Source organism: Pipistrellus hanaki (assembly GCF_964339955.1).
Source record: "Pipistrellus hanaki genome assembly, chromosome: 3".
Classification (NCBI taxonomy): Eukaryota; Metazoa; Chordata; class Mammalia; order Chiroptera; family Vespertilionidae; genus Pipistrellus; species Pipistrellus hanaki.
Genome location: NC_140505.1, coordinates 124,721,710 through 124,737,906, shown reverse-complemented (window position 1 = coordinate 124,737,906; position 16,197 = coordinate 124,721,710). Strand labels below are relative to the sequence as shown.

General features: G+C 39.4%; 1 protein-coding gene across 1 annotated transcript in view; it reads right to left on the bottom strand.

Moving 5' to 3' along the window:
• The window catches only part of NAP1L1 (nucleosome assembly protein 1 like 1), a 458,483-nt gene that overhangs the window by 314,880 nt on the left and 127,406 nt on the right, over nt 1–16,197 (bottom strand). The window lies entirely within an intron of this gene.

Genomic DNA, 16,197 nt, shown 5'->3' with positions numbered 1-16,197 from the left:
TAGACAAAACTGTGTCCCCCACACACCACAGTCACAACGTTCCTTGCTATTTGCCTATTTTGTCAGTCCTTTTGTACCCTATAGGCCCATGTAACGGCAAGTGAAATAACCTACAATAAAGAAGAATTCAAAGAATACTTTTTCTTCCTAAATTAACAAACACAATATATTAAATATTTTAAAATATCTAAAAGCAAGGCAGTATTTAATAAAAAATTTAAAAAATTAAAAAAATCTCTGCATTTATTCCCACCTCCCCACCCCTTCTGTCCAGAGGGGGTGATCTGAAAAATAACAAAGAACTGTAGGATACAAGCCACTATCTTCGCATAAGCTTTAAAAAGCTCTACTTGCTTGATGTGCAAAGATGCTTTAAAAAAAACAAAAAAGCATTCCATTAAATGGTAGCCAAAATCTTGATCACTGCATATCAGGTGTTATTTCAAAGAAATCCAGGAAGAAAGGCTATAATTAAAAACATCAGTAGTTGGCAGAATGATTTATTGCTAAACTCCCTGTGTCGCAGCCTCATAAATGATCCTCTAAGTAAATTCATTAGCTGGCTGGTCTCAGTTTCAACCTGCTTTTCGAGAAATCCTATTCATTGGCTAATAATGCTCTAGCAACATCCTAACATGTTTATTTATAAATTAATTCCCTCAAAAAGTAATTAGCCAGCCTAAAAGACTCAGTTCTGGGAGTCATGCTGATGTATGTGACATAGCCATCCCATATTTTTCCTGTTAACAAACTCTTTTCCAATGTATCTGGCTGAAGGTATTACCTATTCTAATGTGTGACTCATGTCGTGGAGACAAGACTGTTGCTGACATAGTTCTTCCTGCCTCCCACCCCCCACGAGTTCTGATGATTAAAATCTAAGCCGTCAAACCTCTGGGCCAGCTAGAAGCTCCAATTTTCTTATTGTGTGTGTGTCTGCTTTTGGACATCGTAAACACGGCTGACTCTCTTCTCCTGTAACTATTATTACTTTAAACTTATTTAAGTATGCTGTCTAAAATTAGCAACTTAGTAATATAAAAAAATGAATGAAATGTTTTTGGATAAGTGAACGCATGAAAATATTAATACATCAGAAAAGGCAAAGAAAATTGGAACTTTTACGTTTTTAAAGGAATCCTTCCATAGCCCAGCAGGTGTTGCTCTGTGGTTAAGTGTCGACCTATGAACTAAGACAGTGGTCGGCAAACTCATTGATCAACAGAGCCAAATATCAACAGTACAACGATTGAAATTTCTTTTGAGAGCCAAATTTTTTAAACTTAAACTTCTTCTAACGCCACTTCTTCAAAATAAACTCACCCAGGCCGTGGTATTTTGTGGAAGAGCCACACTCAAGGGGCCAAAAAACTGCATGTGGCTCTCGAGCCACAGTTTGCTGACCACGAAACTAGGAGGTCAGGGTTCGACTCCAGTCAGGGCATATGCAGGGGTCTGTGGTCTTAATTCCCAGTGCAAGAGGCAGCCAATCAACGATTCTCTTTCACCCTAACGTTTCTATTTCTCCCTTCCTCTGTAAAAATCAATAAAATATATATATATATATATATATTTTAATCCTTCCATAGAAACACTAATGAATGCTCACTTTATCTGGTCTCGGAATAAGGATCCAAGGTCAGACAAGAGAAGTGTCTGATCATTAGACAAGCACTTTTCCACATTAATGTAAACAAGACAAACTAAACTCTCAGATAATATGTAAGCTCTTTTTCTATCTTTGGGAACATATAAAATACCAATTCATGGTGGATTCACCTGTGAAATGAGGCTTTTCTAACCTTAGGAATAATCAGTTCTCTTGGCTGAGCACATGATGACTGGCTAGAAGATGGGGATGGGGAAGAGATGACTAAACCATGGTTAATGATTAGAGCAATGTATCATTATGAATGGCATAAATAACCCACAATGCAGATAATCTACATAAAGAGTAAAGATAAACAAATTACTGAAAAGAGTCAAATTCAGCAAACTGTATCAGAGTCTGCTATGGCAAAGAGCAGGAAGTTAGTAGTACTGAAGACAAAACTCACAAAAATATTTTGGCTTCAGTTAGAACAAAAACAACATGCTCTTTTAAGGAACTGATATTGTGAAGACTTGATGATATTCTAGGAAATGAACGTGAGATAATGTTTTCAAAATAGCCCCATGATAATGTCAATGAGTAATTTCAGTTCTTATCACAATATTATGTAGTTCATGAGCAATACTGATATTGAGGCAAGGAGAGGTGTTAGAATGCTTTTAAAAAAAAAAAAAAATCAATCCTTCCTCCCTCCAAGCCTTAGTCTAAAGGAAACAGCTGATGAACAGCCACTGTTGGCAGATAAAAACCTTAACACTGCTCAGTCATGGGGAAAACCATCTGAAAACAGATTTTGTTGTTTCTCAGCAAATGTTGAGCCAAAGATCTTGATCCAGTTTCCATCAATATATACAGCTTTATTATCAGAGGGGAAATCATGGAAAACAGGTAGATCATTTAAGCTGGAAGAGTCTTTAAAATTCAACCGGCCTCATGGGTTTGGTTCAGTGTTAGAGCATTGATCTATGAACCAGGAGGTCACAGTTCCATTCTGAGTCAGGGCACATGCCTGGCTTGTGGGCTTGATCACCAGTAAGGGGCGGGCAGGGGGTAATGATTCTCTCATCATTGGTGTTACTATCGCTCTCTCCCTCTCCCTCCTTTCTCTGAAATAAATAAAAACATAAAAAAAAAAAAAAGATCATCTGGCCCATGCCCAAACCAATAGATGCCCAGAGATACTCAGTGACTTACCTCAATGACACAGCATGTGAATTGCAGAGTCAGATCTGTGGAACCAGAGCTTCTCCTCCTGGTTCTAGTTCTCTTCCCACTTGTTCTATTTCTCCTCTCATTTTAAGAACAAATAGATCAGGGGAGAAAAACATCACTGAAACCCTGTTGTAAATTTTCAAATAGAAAATACTACCCAGCCTGGTTCCATTTCCCCAGCTCCCATTCACGTCTCACATATTGCAGCTCTCTTCTCCACCCTTGTCCACTTTACCAGTTTTACATGTTCTCTGACGGTTTCTCCTACCCCCAAGTCAGAGTTAAGGGCTCCCTTGGCTCAATTCCTATAGCAGCTCATTCATACTTGTGCCACAATATGTTTTGCCTTGTTGTGTTTTAACCACCTGATGACCTTTCTATCTCTGACCATACCCACAACACTGTGATTTCTTGGAAGCAGTGATTTTGTCTTCTCTATCTTTATAGATGCCATTATACACCCAGCCTTTGGCAAAGATCCATAACTGTTCATTGAATAAGTAAATAAATATTGCCAAATTTTTGCCTCTCTGAACATCAGGAAAAAGCAAGCTATATAAATATTTTTCAATTGCTGAAGATCTGATTCAATGCTATATAATTTCTAACATTTTCTTTTTCAAAAGGGACCATGAAAAGGCCTGCTAACTCTCAGACAGATACACAGCAAATTATGCCCATGGTTTAAAATTCAAAATAACCTCTGCCTTTCTTCTAGCTGGCCTTTCTGCTCCCAATACTCTTCCCCTCGCATTTGTTCCCTGCCCATTGTGTTCACAGATCAGCTCCATCATCATCCTCCACAGGCCTTTCCTTGATCCACTGGTGACCACAGGACCCTTTATCACCCTCTCTCCTGAAGTCTCACAGAATTTTATCTGTACCCCCTCACTCATTGTACTCTACTTATTTAAGTAGATATTTTATCTCTGCCTCACTAAGCAACCTGAGGGAGGAGTTTCTATACAGCCTGGAGATGTCTAATATAGAGCCTTACACAGGGCAGGTCTTTGGTCAACAGTTTATCATCCCTAAAACAGTAAGTTTAGATTATCTTCTTAAAGACAGCAAGCTGCAAACAGATAAATCTTCATCTGCAAAATGAAGGTGAACCTTCCCAGCTGGAATGTTCATGGCTTGGGGAGCCCCTTCCATCAGCATTAGCCAGAATCTCTGTTTATCTCAGATGGATCAGTACAGATGGAGAGCTGGGTGGAGCAGTGAACTTATCAGGAGGCATTGTTAAGGAAGATAGATAGCAAGGATGCCTAACTTGGGCTGGAAATCAAAAATGAAAAGGTGACCCCTGATCTGAGGCTGGAGATTGAGTTAAACAAAGAGAAGGAAGAGTATTCTCATCAGAGTGGGAAGCTTGGGCATAAGCCTAGAGGTAAGAAAATAGACCCATTTTGGATATCAAGAAGTTGAAATGGCCGAAACAGGTTTGGCTCAGTGGATAGAGTGTCGGTCTGTGGACTGAAGGGTCCCAGGTTCGATTCCGGTCAATGGCATGTACATTGGTTGTGGGCACATCCCCAGTAGGGGGTGTGCAGGAGGCAGCTGGTCGATGTTTCTCTCTCATTGATGTTTCTAGCTCTCTATCCCTCTCCCTTCCTCTCTGTAAAAAATCAATAAAATTAAAAATTCAAAAAAAAAGAAGTTGATAGAAGAGGAAGATAAAAAGATCTAATCAAATCCTAGAGGGTTTTATAGGCTATGTTACCAAGCTTCTCTCTTTCCCTGGAGGAATGAAAAGCCAGTGAAGGATTTCTCCCAGAGAAGTTCTAGGACCACTCAGAGGTAGGAAGTGGATTGGAGGACCCTGGATAGAAGGCAGCATGACCCTTTATGGCTATTGTAGTAATCTATGCAACAGTTGAGGAGCTCTGAAGATAAGAACTTGAAAAGTGGGTAAAATTAAGATTCTTATCAGTTGGTGATTTATTAGAAATGGGAAGAAAGAGAATAATGAGCAAGAGGAAGGCATCAAGGATAATTACCAAATTTCTGTCTTGAGCAACTATGTAGATAGTGATATCAAAGATAGACTATGCATAAAGTCAGAAAGTAGAGGAAGTTTAAGTGGGAAGATAATGGATGAAGTGTAAGCTATGCTGAGTCTGAGTCATCTGAGGGACACAAAGAGTCTGTGATCACCTAGATCACCAGTGGTCACCTAGATCCAGATCTCAGAAGAGAGATTTCAGAGGCAGAGACATATCTGAGAGTCCTCGTCAAGGGTGGTGGCTGAGTTCACAGGAAGAGATGTGATCGTGCAGGAAGAGTATGCATAATTCATGAAATACTAAATTTAAGGACAGATGAGGAAGGAAAATCCTTAAAATGAATTGAAAAGTTGGAATTAAAGAGGTAGGAGGAAACCTGAGAGAGACCATTTTATGAAAGCTAAAAAAAAATGTTTCAAGAAGCAGCCAGTGGCCAACACTGAAAATGCTGCAGAAATATAAAATGAGATAAAGACTCAGACAAAAGCCATTGCATTTTCCCAGAGGAGGTTTTAGTGACCTTGAAAAACAAAACACTATTTCTGGGAAGTGACAGAAAGTGAAGCCAGGTAGAGTTAGGGAGTAACTCATTTACATTTAAAACATGGAATACTACAGAGCTGTAAAAAAAGAAGATCTCTTACCCTTTGCTACAGCATGGAGGGACCTGGAGAGTATTATGATAAGTGAAATAAACCAGTGAGAGAGAGACAAGTATCACATGATCTCGTTCATATGTGGAATCTAAAGAACAAAATAAACTGATGAACAAAATAGATCCAGAGATATATAAGCATGAAATAGGCTGACGAATCTCAGAAGGATGGTCAGGGAATAGGGAGAGATTAGCCAAAGAACTTTATATATATATTAGAGGCCCAGTGCACAACATTCGTGCACTCGGTTGGGTGTGATCTCTCAGCCCAGTCTGTGCCCTCTAGCAGTCCAGAACCCCTTGGGGGATGTCTGCCCAGGGATCCTTAGCGCTGCAGTGGAGGCAGGAGAGGCTCCTGTCACCACCATTGTGCTTGCCAGCTGTGAGCCCACCTTCTGACTGACCAGCGTTCTCCCCGTGGGAGAACCACCAGGGGGCAGTTCCTGCATTGAGCATCTTCCCCATGGTGGTCAGTGCACATCATAATGACCAGTAGTTCTGCCATTCAGTCAATTTCCATATTAGCCTTTTATTATATAGGATATGCATATCCCATGGACATAGTGTGGTGAAGGCCTGGAGGGATGGTGGAGGTGGTCAATGAGGAAATAAAAGGGGGTATCTATAATAAAAAAAAATTTTAAGTTGAAAATGTGGGGGGGGGGGGGCGGGGGGAATGAATGAGGAGAATTTTTGGAAATTTTGTTTTTAAAAAAGGTAAGAAATTGGACCAAAACTAGAATGAGACACAAGCTGAGGGAAGTTTTAGAGTGAGTGTGTGTGTGTGTGTGTGTGTGTGTTATTTGATTGCTTATTTTTTTTTTGTACAGTTGAAAGAATCTTGAATCTGTTTATATCTTGAGTGGAAGAGTCAAGGAGAGGCTAAAGACTGAAGAGAAAGAGGATAAAAAAATGGAGGGCATTCATTAAAGAGGCAAGGGGGAGGGATCCAGGGCACTGATTAGCCTGAGAGAAGAGACAAGTTTCCTCAGAAAGTAGCAGAGAAAGGAATGACAGGTGCAAATGCTAACAGGGTCATAGGTAGTTAAGGGAAGTAGTTAAGGGACTCAATTAATTGGGCAGGTAGTTTAGAAAATCTTCCTAAAAATCCTAATCAGCTGTCAGGAATGAGTTTTTCCTGGTAACATGGTAATGGTTTCAAACTAGACCTTGGGTGAAGAGCACACAATAGAGTACACAGATGTTGAATTATAATCTTGTTCACCTGAAAATTATATAATATTATTAACCAATGTTACCCCAATGAATTTAAATAAATAAATCAGATAAAACATTTTAAAAAGCAATCATAAAACCAAAAACAACAAAAATTACAAGAAAAAAAATGCAAGAAAAAAAAGTTGGGGAAAACTTGACCCTAAAGGAGGGTCACAAAATGTTGCCCTAATTTGGAGCCTAACTCAAACAAGCTTTAAAAAAATGTCAAAGGCAATGGAGAAATGTGAAAACAGCCTATTTGTCTAATAGTGTCAGGGAATTACTATAAACTCTTATGAGATAATGCTATTGTGCTTAGTTTATTTTAAGTGTTCTTATCTTTTAAAGTATATAAATATTCACAGATAAAATAATATGATGTCAAGAATTTGCTTTAAAATAATCAGGGGAGCCAAAACCGGTTTGGCTCAGTGGACAGAAAGTCAGCCTGCGGACTGGAGGGTCCCAGGTTTGATTTCGATAAGGGGCATGTGCCTTAGTTGCAGGCACATCCCCAGTAGGGGGTGTGCAGGAGGCAGCTGGTTGATGTTTCTTTCTCATGGGTGTTTCTAGCTCTCTATCCCTCTCCCTTCCTCTCTGTAAAATATCAATAAAATATTTTTTAAAAATAATCAGAGATGAGATAAGGTCATAGATGAAACAACATTTCTCGTGAGCTAAGAAATGGGTATATGGAAGCTTGTGCTATTATACTATTCCCTCTACTTTATATGTGTTTGAAATTTTCCATAATAAAAAATTTAAAACCAAAAATACCTAATTTTAGCCAAAACTGGTTTGGCTCAATGGATAGAGCGTTGGCTTGGGGACTGAAAGGTCCCGGGTTCGATTCCGGTCAAGGGCATGTACTTTGGTTGCGGGCATATTCCCAGTAGGGGGTGTGCAAGAGGCAGCTGATCGATGACTCTCTCTCATCGATGTTTCTAACTATCTCTCTCCCTTCCTCTCTGTACAAAATCAATAAAATATATATATTTAAAAAAAAAAAAAAAAAATGCCTAATTTTAAAAGCCAGCATAAAAAAATAATAATAAGGCAGTCATGGGGAGTGAAAGAGATAACCAAAGACATATAAAAAAATTACTATGCAGCATTGTAAGTTTACCTAAAGTTGAAGACAATATATTTGTTAAGTAAATAAAAATTAGTTTTAACTTGTAATAAAGAGCAGTGAACATTTATTTGAGCAAAAAGAGCTGCCATTTGGCAAACAAAGGGTCAGGTAGCAATCTAAATGGTGTTCCCCTGAAAGGAGGTTGACTTTTGAAGAGAAAGTTCCTGCCCAAGGAGTTCATTTTATGTAAATGAGGTATCCAAATTATATAGCTCCAATTGGTTGAATTCACAGGAACTGATCTGATTGTACAGGAAGAGTATGTATAACTCACAAAATGCTTACATTTAAGGAGAAGATGAAAGAAGAAAATCCTTAAATGAATTGACAAGTTGGAATTAAAGAGGTAGGAGAAAAATCAAGAGACCATTTCATGGAAGCTAAAAAAATGTTTCAAGAAGAAGCCAGAGGCAAAGCCTATAGAATGCTGCAGAAATAGCAAGTGAGATAAAGACTCAGACAAAGGCCATTTTTGTAGTTCTGATTGGAGGAGGCAGATCTTAGTTTATTGGTAAAAGACAAAACTAGGATTTCCCTATAACAGTTAACTCTTTGCAAAGGAGGCCATAATGCTGTAAGCTAAGAGTTTAGTCTGAGCTTCTTCTAGTATCTCATTTGGCAGGTGCTGATTGGTGGTTCAGTGCTCAGGAATGTCTGGCTGCAGGAGGGGTTTACATCTATCCATCAACTGGAGGAAGGGAGGCTCTGTCAATAAGTTCTATAAAGACAAGGATTAAGTCTATTTTTTACTAATATACATTCAATATCTAGTACAGTGTTTGGCACAGAGAAGATGTTTCTAAATGGTTGTTAAATGCTTAAATGGAAGGACTATGTCAGTAATGCCTTAACTTCGAGCCTCCAAGTTTCTTCTCACCCCTGGTTAGCTGGTAAATCGGGAGTGAAAGAAAGGGCTGGACAGAACAAATGAATGAATATGCACCAAAACAGACACATGGAGCATCAGAAATATTAAAGGGATAACAAGTAGAATCTATGAGAAAAAGTCTAAGGACTTCACTTTATTAGTCATTTATACCTGAACTAATGTGTGAGCTGCCATTGAGTTAATAACTGTCTTTGAATGTATGAAGGGTTATTTCAGGGAGAGAAAAACAAGAGAGGATTGTTTGCTCACTGCCCTGCCCGGATGCTGTTTTGCCGGGAGGACTGGGCCGGCCTCAGTGGGAGTTGAGTGGCCTGAGGTCACCTCCCGGTCAGAAACCAGTGGGCAGGGCAAGGAACCATGGCTTCTAGGAACCCCTTTAACTCTGCAAGTGAATAGGATAAACTCTTCACCCTGCAACCCATCTGCCTGCCCAGAAATTTCAGAAACAAATTAGTATGATTGAGAATATCATAGGCTCTTACTATTGGGAACATAAACCATTACCGTTTATTTATTATTGATTCATTTATTCTGAGAAATAAAAGTTTAAATTGAAGAAATGATGTAGGAACAACATAAAAAGAACCTTAAAATAAACAAATAAATAAATAAATAAATAAATAAATAAATAAATACTAATGTTACAAATAAAATTTTTATTAAATGATAATCTTTCACTCTAGCCAGTTTGGCTCAGTGGATAGAGCATCATCCCATGGACTGAAGGATCCCAGGTTTGATTCTGGTCAAGGGCACATATCTGGGTTGCAGGCCTAATTTCCCACCACTGGTCAGGACATGTGTGGGAGGCAACAGATCGATTGATGTGTCTCTCTCACAATGATGTTTCTCCTTTCCTGTCTTACCCCCTCCTTTCCACTCTTAAAAAAAAAAAAAAAAATCAATGGAAAAATATCGCCAGGTGAAAATTAATAAAAACATACAAACAACCCAAAAAATGATCTCAAACACTGTGTGAGTTTACCATTAACCAGAGAGTACCCCATGAGCTTTACATAAATTCTCATGTCACCTTCATAGCAATCCTGTGACCCAGCTATTATTAAGATCCCCATTTACAGGTTAAAAAATAGACTAAGAGGTGAAATGACTTTCGCAAGACGGCACAGCCAGTATGTAACTGAGCCAGGTGTAGCTGACAGGAATGCATGTGCTTCTAACCTACACTCTAAACCAGTGATTCCCAAAGTGGTCGATATCGACCCCCAGGGGTCTATGACAACCTGCAAGGGGTCTACATCAGCGAAAAAAAATTTGGGGGTCCATGAAATGAAAATGGGGGTCCACAATAGTGGATCTCAACATACACTGATAGCACCTATTTACTTACATCATATTATCTTATAATATAAAAACATATAAATTATTTATAAAAGTACCTATGAAGTAAAAAATTTACTATATATGTTTATAAAATTGTGTAAGTTGTAGGATAAAAACCTGCACATAATGATATACCAGTATCATCTTGTTACAAGCATACGCGCAGTAAACATTCTTGCCAATTTTTGTCTCAAAGCTTCGCGAACTTGCACCGACTTGTTCAATTCGTCACTCTATAAATATGAATGTGAGAAAAATACGTTCATTCGTTTCCTGAATCTTGAATAGGAAAGTGCTGAGAAAATATTTAAAAAAATATAAACTGGTAGTTTATCATACAAATTATAGTGAATCAGTGTTATTTTGTTTGAGAATGCCGGAGAAAAGTAGGTACATTATTTTTTATTAAATTTTAACACTAAACTTCACTACAGTTAGAAATTTACAAAAAAATCAATATCAGGTAAGTAGGGGGTCTACCCAAAACCGAAAAACATGGCAAGGGGTCTACGGCACAAACAAGTTTGGGAACCTCTGCTCTGAACTGTCTCATCAGCCTGGCTGGCATAGCTCCCTGGTTAAGCATCGACCTATGAACCTCCATCTATAAACCTGGAGGTCATAGTTTGATTCCTGGGTGGTGGGTTCAATCCCCAGTGGGGGGGTTGCAGGAGGCATCCGATCAATGATTCTCTCTCATCATTGATATTTCTCTCTCTCTCCCCCTTCCTTCCTCTCTGAAATCAATAAAAATATTTTTAAACAAATAAAAAAAAAATACACTGCTTCATCAAACCCTGGGAAGGACATAGCACAGTATAAATGCAGCCATCATCTCTAGACAAGAAGTCACGAAATGCTGGTGGTGAAAGGTCTGAGTCTTAATAGTGGAAGTTTTTATAATATCTCTTGGGTCCCTGCTCTTACAGCCATGGAATTCCTATTTTCAACAGAGAAAGGAAAGGCTGGGTGGCAGAGAAAAACCTCTGGGAGATCATTTAGGCCACTGCCTATCAAAGAACAGGGATAAAAAGGGAGGCATTTCAGTCCAAAAGTCCTTGAGTTCCTATTTCCTTGTGAATGAAAGAGACTAGTATGTAAATAAGAGCTTTGCATAAGCCAGACATTCTTTCAAGTCCAGTTTATCTACAGTATGAGTCACTTCCTTTCTAAAGCAGGAATTAAAAGAGATAGAGGCACATAATCATTACCCAGTACAAACCTTCTTAATAGACCTTTTCTTCTCATTCAAATAGCAAAAAGGTAAAGGGCTCCTCCTTTGACAAAACAGTAACATCATTTTGCATATACTGTGTACACAGTCGGGCCAGTTAATATTCTCATTCAACCGAGGGAAATGAACAAGTGAGATAAACAGGCAGATGAGATGATAGAAGGGAGGCCACAGGTCCAGCCGGGTTAACCTGACACCTACAAAGGAATCTGAATAACAAGAAGCTTTTGAATGACTCGGTAATGTTCAACTCCTCTGAAAGAGGTTTAACCCCGAGTTATCCACTACAGCAAACATACTCAGAAACCTTTGGAGGAAAGTCTCAGAGTAGCGTAGGGTCAGAAAATGGAAAAGGAGACAAGCCACGGGTTCACCCACAGATGAGGGCTCTGCACAGGGCCTGGAACTTTCAGCTGGAAAACAAATACAGTTGCATTGTAGGATAGCACAGACAGTGAGCCTGAAAGCCACTGGCAACTCTTCCCCATACCAATGCCTCCTGTAGGTCTTGTCCAGGCCCTGCAATAGATGTATCATGGATGATTCATTTTTCAGGAGTTCAAGATTTGATGTGAAGAGTTAATCAGGGAGGAGGGAAGTGAGTAAATAAAATCTGAAGCACATTCTCATTGCCTTGGGAACTCCTGTATACCCTGCACCTAAAATATCCAGCAAAGCCCCAGATTCACCCAGTCCCTCCAGGGTCTCATTTACTAATGCTCAAAGCTATTAAGAACCATTACCATCGAAGTTTAAAGGCCTTCAGATGCCTACATAATACAACAAAATTTTATTGAGTATCTATTATATACCAAGCACTGTGCTAGGCGCCAACGTTATAACACGAAGCAAAATACATATAGTTTCTCTGTTCTCATAGATCTATGGCCCAACAGGACAGACTGACAAGTTGATTATTGGTTCCAATGAAGTGTGCTACTGTTACTGGACAGGTGACCTGGCCCTAGTGGGTTTGCCTCAGGCTGGCCGGTAGTGTTTGGGTTCTTGACTTCTGTGCAGGAAAAATTTCACTAGAAATACATAAGAGCTAGGTGGGGAAATGAGCCTAGCCTGGGCTGCTTTGGCTCATTAAGAACTTAGAAAAAAGCCAAAACCGGTTTGTCTCAGTGGTAGAGCGTCGGTCTGCGGACTGAAAGGTCCCAGGTTCGATTCCGGTCAAGGGCATGTACCTGGGTTGCAGGCACATCCCCAGTAGGGAGTGTGCAAGAGGCAGCTGGTCGATGTTTCTCTCTCATCGACATTTCTAGCTCTCTATATCTCTCCCTTCCTCTCTGTAAAAAATCAATAAAATATATTTAAAAAAAAAAAAAAGAACTTAGAGAAAAGGAGACATTGGGGACAGGTTTAGGAGGTTTGCCTAGGACAGTGGTCAGCAAAATACAGCTCACGAGCCACTTGCGGCTCTTTGGCCCCTTGAGTGTGGCTCTTCCACAAAATACCACGGCCTGGATGAGTCTATTTTGAAGAAGTGGCCTTAGAAGAAGTTTAAAAAATTTGGCTCTCAAAAGAAATTTCAATCGTTGTACTGTTGATATTTGACTCTATTGACTAATGGGTTTGCCGACCACTGGCCTAGGATGAACCGCCGCTGCCCATTGCCGCCCTAGTTGCAAGCCTTGTGGGTCCCTTAGAATTTAGAAGATATGAGCTTGTGGGGATGGAGAGGGAGGAGAGGGGAGGGGAACAGGCTCCAGGGAGAGAGAGCACATGTTAGGACCTTTTGGGGTTTTGTTTTGTTGTTTTGTTTTGTTTTGTTTTGTTTGGAGGGGTTTTAAAGGCTAGGAGTTTAGGGAAGGATCTCAATAGAATATTCATCAGCTTCATGCTGATGTACCAAAATGAGATTTTTTTTTAAAATATATTTTATTGATTTTGTACAGAGAGGAAGGGAGAGAGATAGAGAGCTAGAAACATCGATGAGAGAGAGTCATCGATCAGCTGCCTCTTGCACACCCCCTACTGGGGATATGCCCACAACCAAGGTACATGCCCTTGACCGGAATCGAACCCAGGTCCCTTTAGTCCCCAAGCCAACTCTCTATCCATTGAGCCAAACCGGTCTCGGCGTACCAAAATGAGATTTATTCTCTTAGCTTCATCTGTCCTTGGATGTGGTTGACAAATGGCACTAATTGGATTTCTGCTATCCGTCTCCCTGAGTAGGGTGATTTAAGCTAGTAGTCATCCTCTGGTTGGGGAGCAAAAGTGCTAACCATTAAGTGTCCCTGGTTCAGGGAAGATAGGATTTACTAAATGGCTGCAAACTGCTGTTTAACTGTCCAGTTCCGTTTCCCTATTCCCTCGTCCCAGCTTACTGGCCTGGCTCAGTAAGTACTCTAAGTGAGGGGAACCAGGGGGAACAGGTTCTCCGAGGGGAGACAGTCTTCTAAGAGCATGGCCACGCTGAGTGGGAGTAAAGAGAGGGCTGCAGGGCAGTCACTATGCAGGAGAAAGAGAGCTTTGACTGGGTACACAGAAGACCTGGAATGCCTTACCCATCTCAAAGAAAACAAAACTCGTGTCACTTAAGAACAGGGTGTCTTTCTCTTTTTAGTTTTTTATCAATAAATCCTCCTTGTGCCTTATAAGGAAAACCCTGCCTTTGCTCTCTAATCAAGAATTTTCCCTCACTTTGCTTATCAGGTAATTTGTGAGTCTGAAGTAGACTACACTTAGGTGATTAAATTTCAGAGTTTTGGAAAGGAGTTGTCCATCCCTAAAATTCTTTGGACTTATTAATGTTTTTGAATGTACTGTTAGGACTAGATACACGATTATTACACACACAAAATAAATTTAAAAGTATGGGTACATTAGAAATAAAGTTAACAGAGAGTCCCAGAATACCAGAGGCAGAACTATAAAAATAATAATAGCGGGCATTTATTAAATGCTTACTTTGCAAAGGCACTTTCCTAAGTTCTTTATGCATGCTGAGTGAATTAATTCACACAGTAGTAGAATTTAAGATGTCTATTTTACAGGTGGATTCACTGAGGCACAGAGAGTTTAAGCAACTTGCCTAAAAACCATAATCAGGATTTGAACTCAGGTGGTCTGACTCCAAACTCCATGAGCTTATCTGCAATGCTAGCCAATCAGGGTAAAGATGGAAACAAACTGCCTCACGATTTGCCTCTGACCAATTGTGTGAGGGTTAGAGCTGAAATGCAAACCTTTATACCAGGTACATCAAGCAATACAAACTATTTTCTGTTCTAACTGTTAAATCCTAAAGGATCCAAACTCCTCAACTATTCAGGATCCTCCACAAGTGCTTTGAACCATGCTATTTCCCCAGGAGGGAGCCCTATATTCTTTCATAGAAAAAGGGATTTCTGGCCATGCATGCTGCTGCTGAGGGATAACCATAATTACATAATGACAGAGTTTGCTGAAGTGGCTTTTCTGAGAAGTCAAAACTATTCTAAATCATTTCAAAATCTTTATTTGGAGGAATTAAACTGGCTGGTTGCATTGTGGGAAAGTCACCTTTAAATAATTTGTGTACTCCTCAAAAGAATGACTTCAAGGAAAAGTTCTTAAAATATTTTTCCCTTTAGTAAAAAGTGTTCTAAGTTGAAGATGTCTGCCTACACACAGGAAAAGAGAACCAGTTGATTTTTTTTTTAAATACCAGTTACAAACCATATGCTACTCCATGAATAAAATATTGAAATGTCTGAAGAAATGAAAACTAAACTTATCTTTATCATTACTTTTCTATTTAAAATTTAGTATTGTTGTATTCATTACAAAAGAGAATCTGAAGGGGAAAGGCCTTAAGTATACTTACCAGTTTGTTTTCGGTTGTAATGGAAACCTCTCCTCAAAGTTGCTGAACAAAAGAGATGCAGAGGCCTCTTTGGCTGATGGTAGGTAGCATCTAATCTGTGGGTGAACTGTGAGCCACCGTGATTAATCTTTTCTGTGTCTTCAGCCAGGAATACAGATATTGCTGTTATAATTATTCCTTTCAAGTAGCCGAAGAAAGAAGAAAAAAAAAAAAAAAGGAAAAAGAAAAAAAAGCCTTACCACCTTTCTTGGGCCTGAGAAAACATAACTCTCAGATAATTATTTCTGTTTTCCCCAAACAGATCAAAGCTGAGTGAACAGCCTCAGTACAGAACTATGGAAACATTGCTTGTTTAAAATAATCTATTCTCGGTTAACATTATCCGCGCCCCGCAGCGTTTTAAAAAAGTCCAAAAGATTTAAAAGAATCTTTCCAAAAATCAGGACAAATTGTTAAAAATCGGGACTGTCCGGCCCAAAGCAGGACGTCTGGTCACCTTAACATTACCTAACCCTGCAGAACCAGTGGACCCTTCACACAGAGATAAGTGCCCTGAAGGCTGGTAGAGAAGCCAGCAATCGCCTTTATTGATTGGTTTTACACAGCGCTTTCTTCTGAAGACCAAGAAAACATCACCAGCTCGAGGGAAGGGTTTCAACAATTTCAAACTCCAATTCCTTTGAAATTTGAAAATATTTTATAAGATTAAAGATTTTTTTTATTCCAGTTATTGGGCTATTGATTTTAAGCTGGTTATTGAGAAACAAAGGACTCAGAATGTTTGACGCTCTTCCTTTCTCAGATGGAAAGACCTGCTCCCAGAAGGAAATCTTAGCTTATTCACCTTCGCCTAATTTGAATTAAGCAGGGGTCTGGTAGCTCAATCACCACACTGTGTCAACTGAAGCAAGAATTTATCTTCCATGCATGTTCTCCTCTCCCTCAACTACCTGTATATTGCCTATTTCCTTTTTAAATCTAAGACATGCCCCCCCACACACACATACACACACCTTTTCCAAAGTGTCATATGTATACAATTTTGCCTCACTGTATTGGGAATTTTCATACTTAT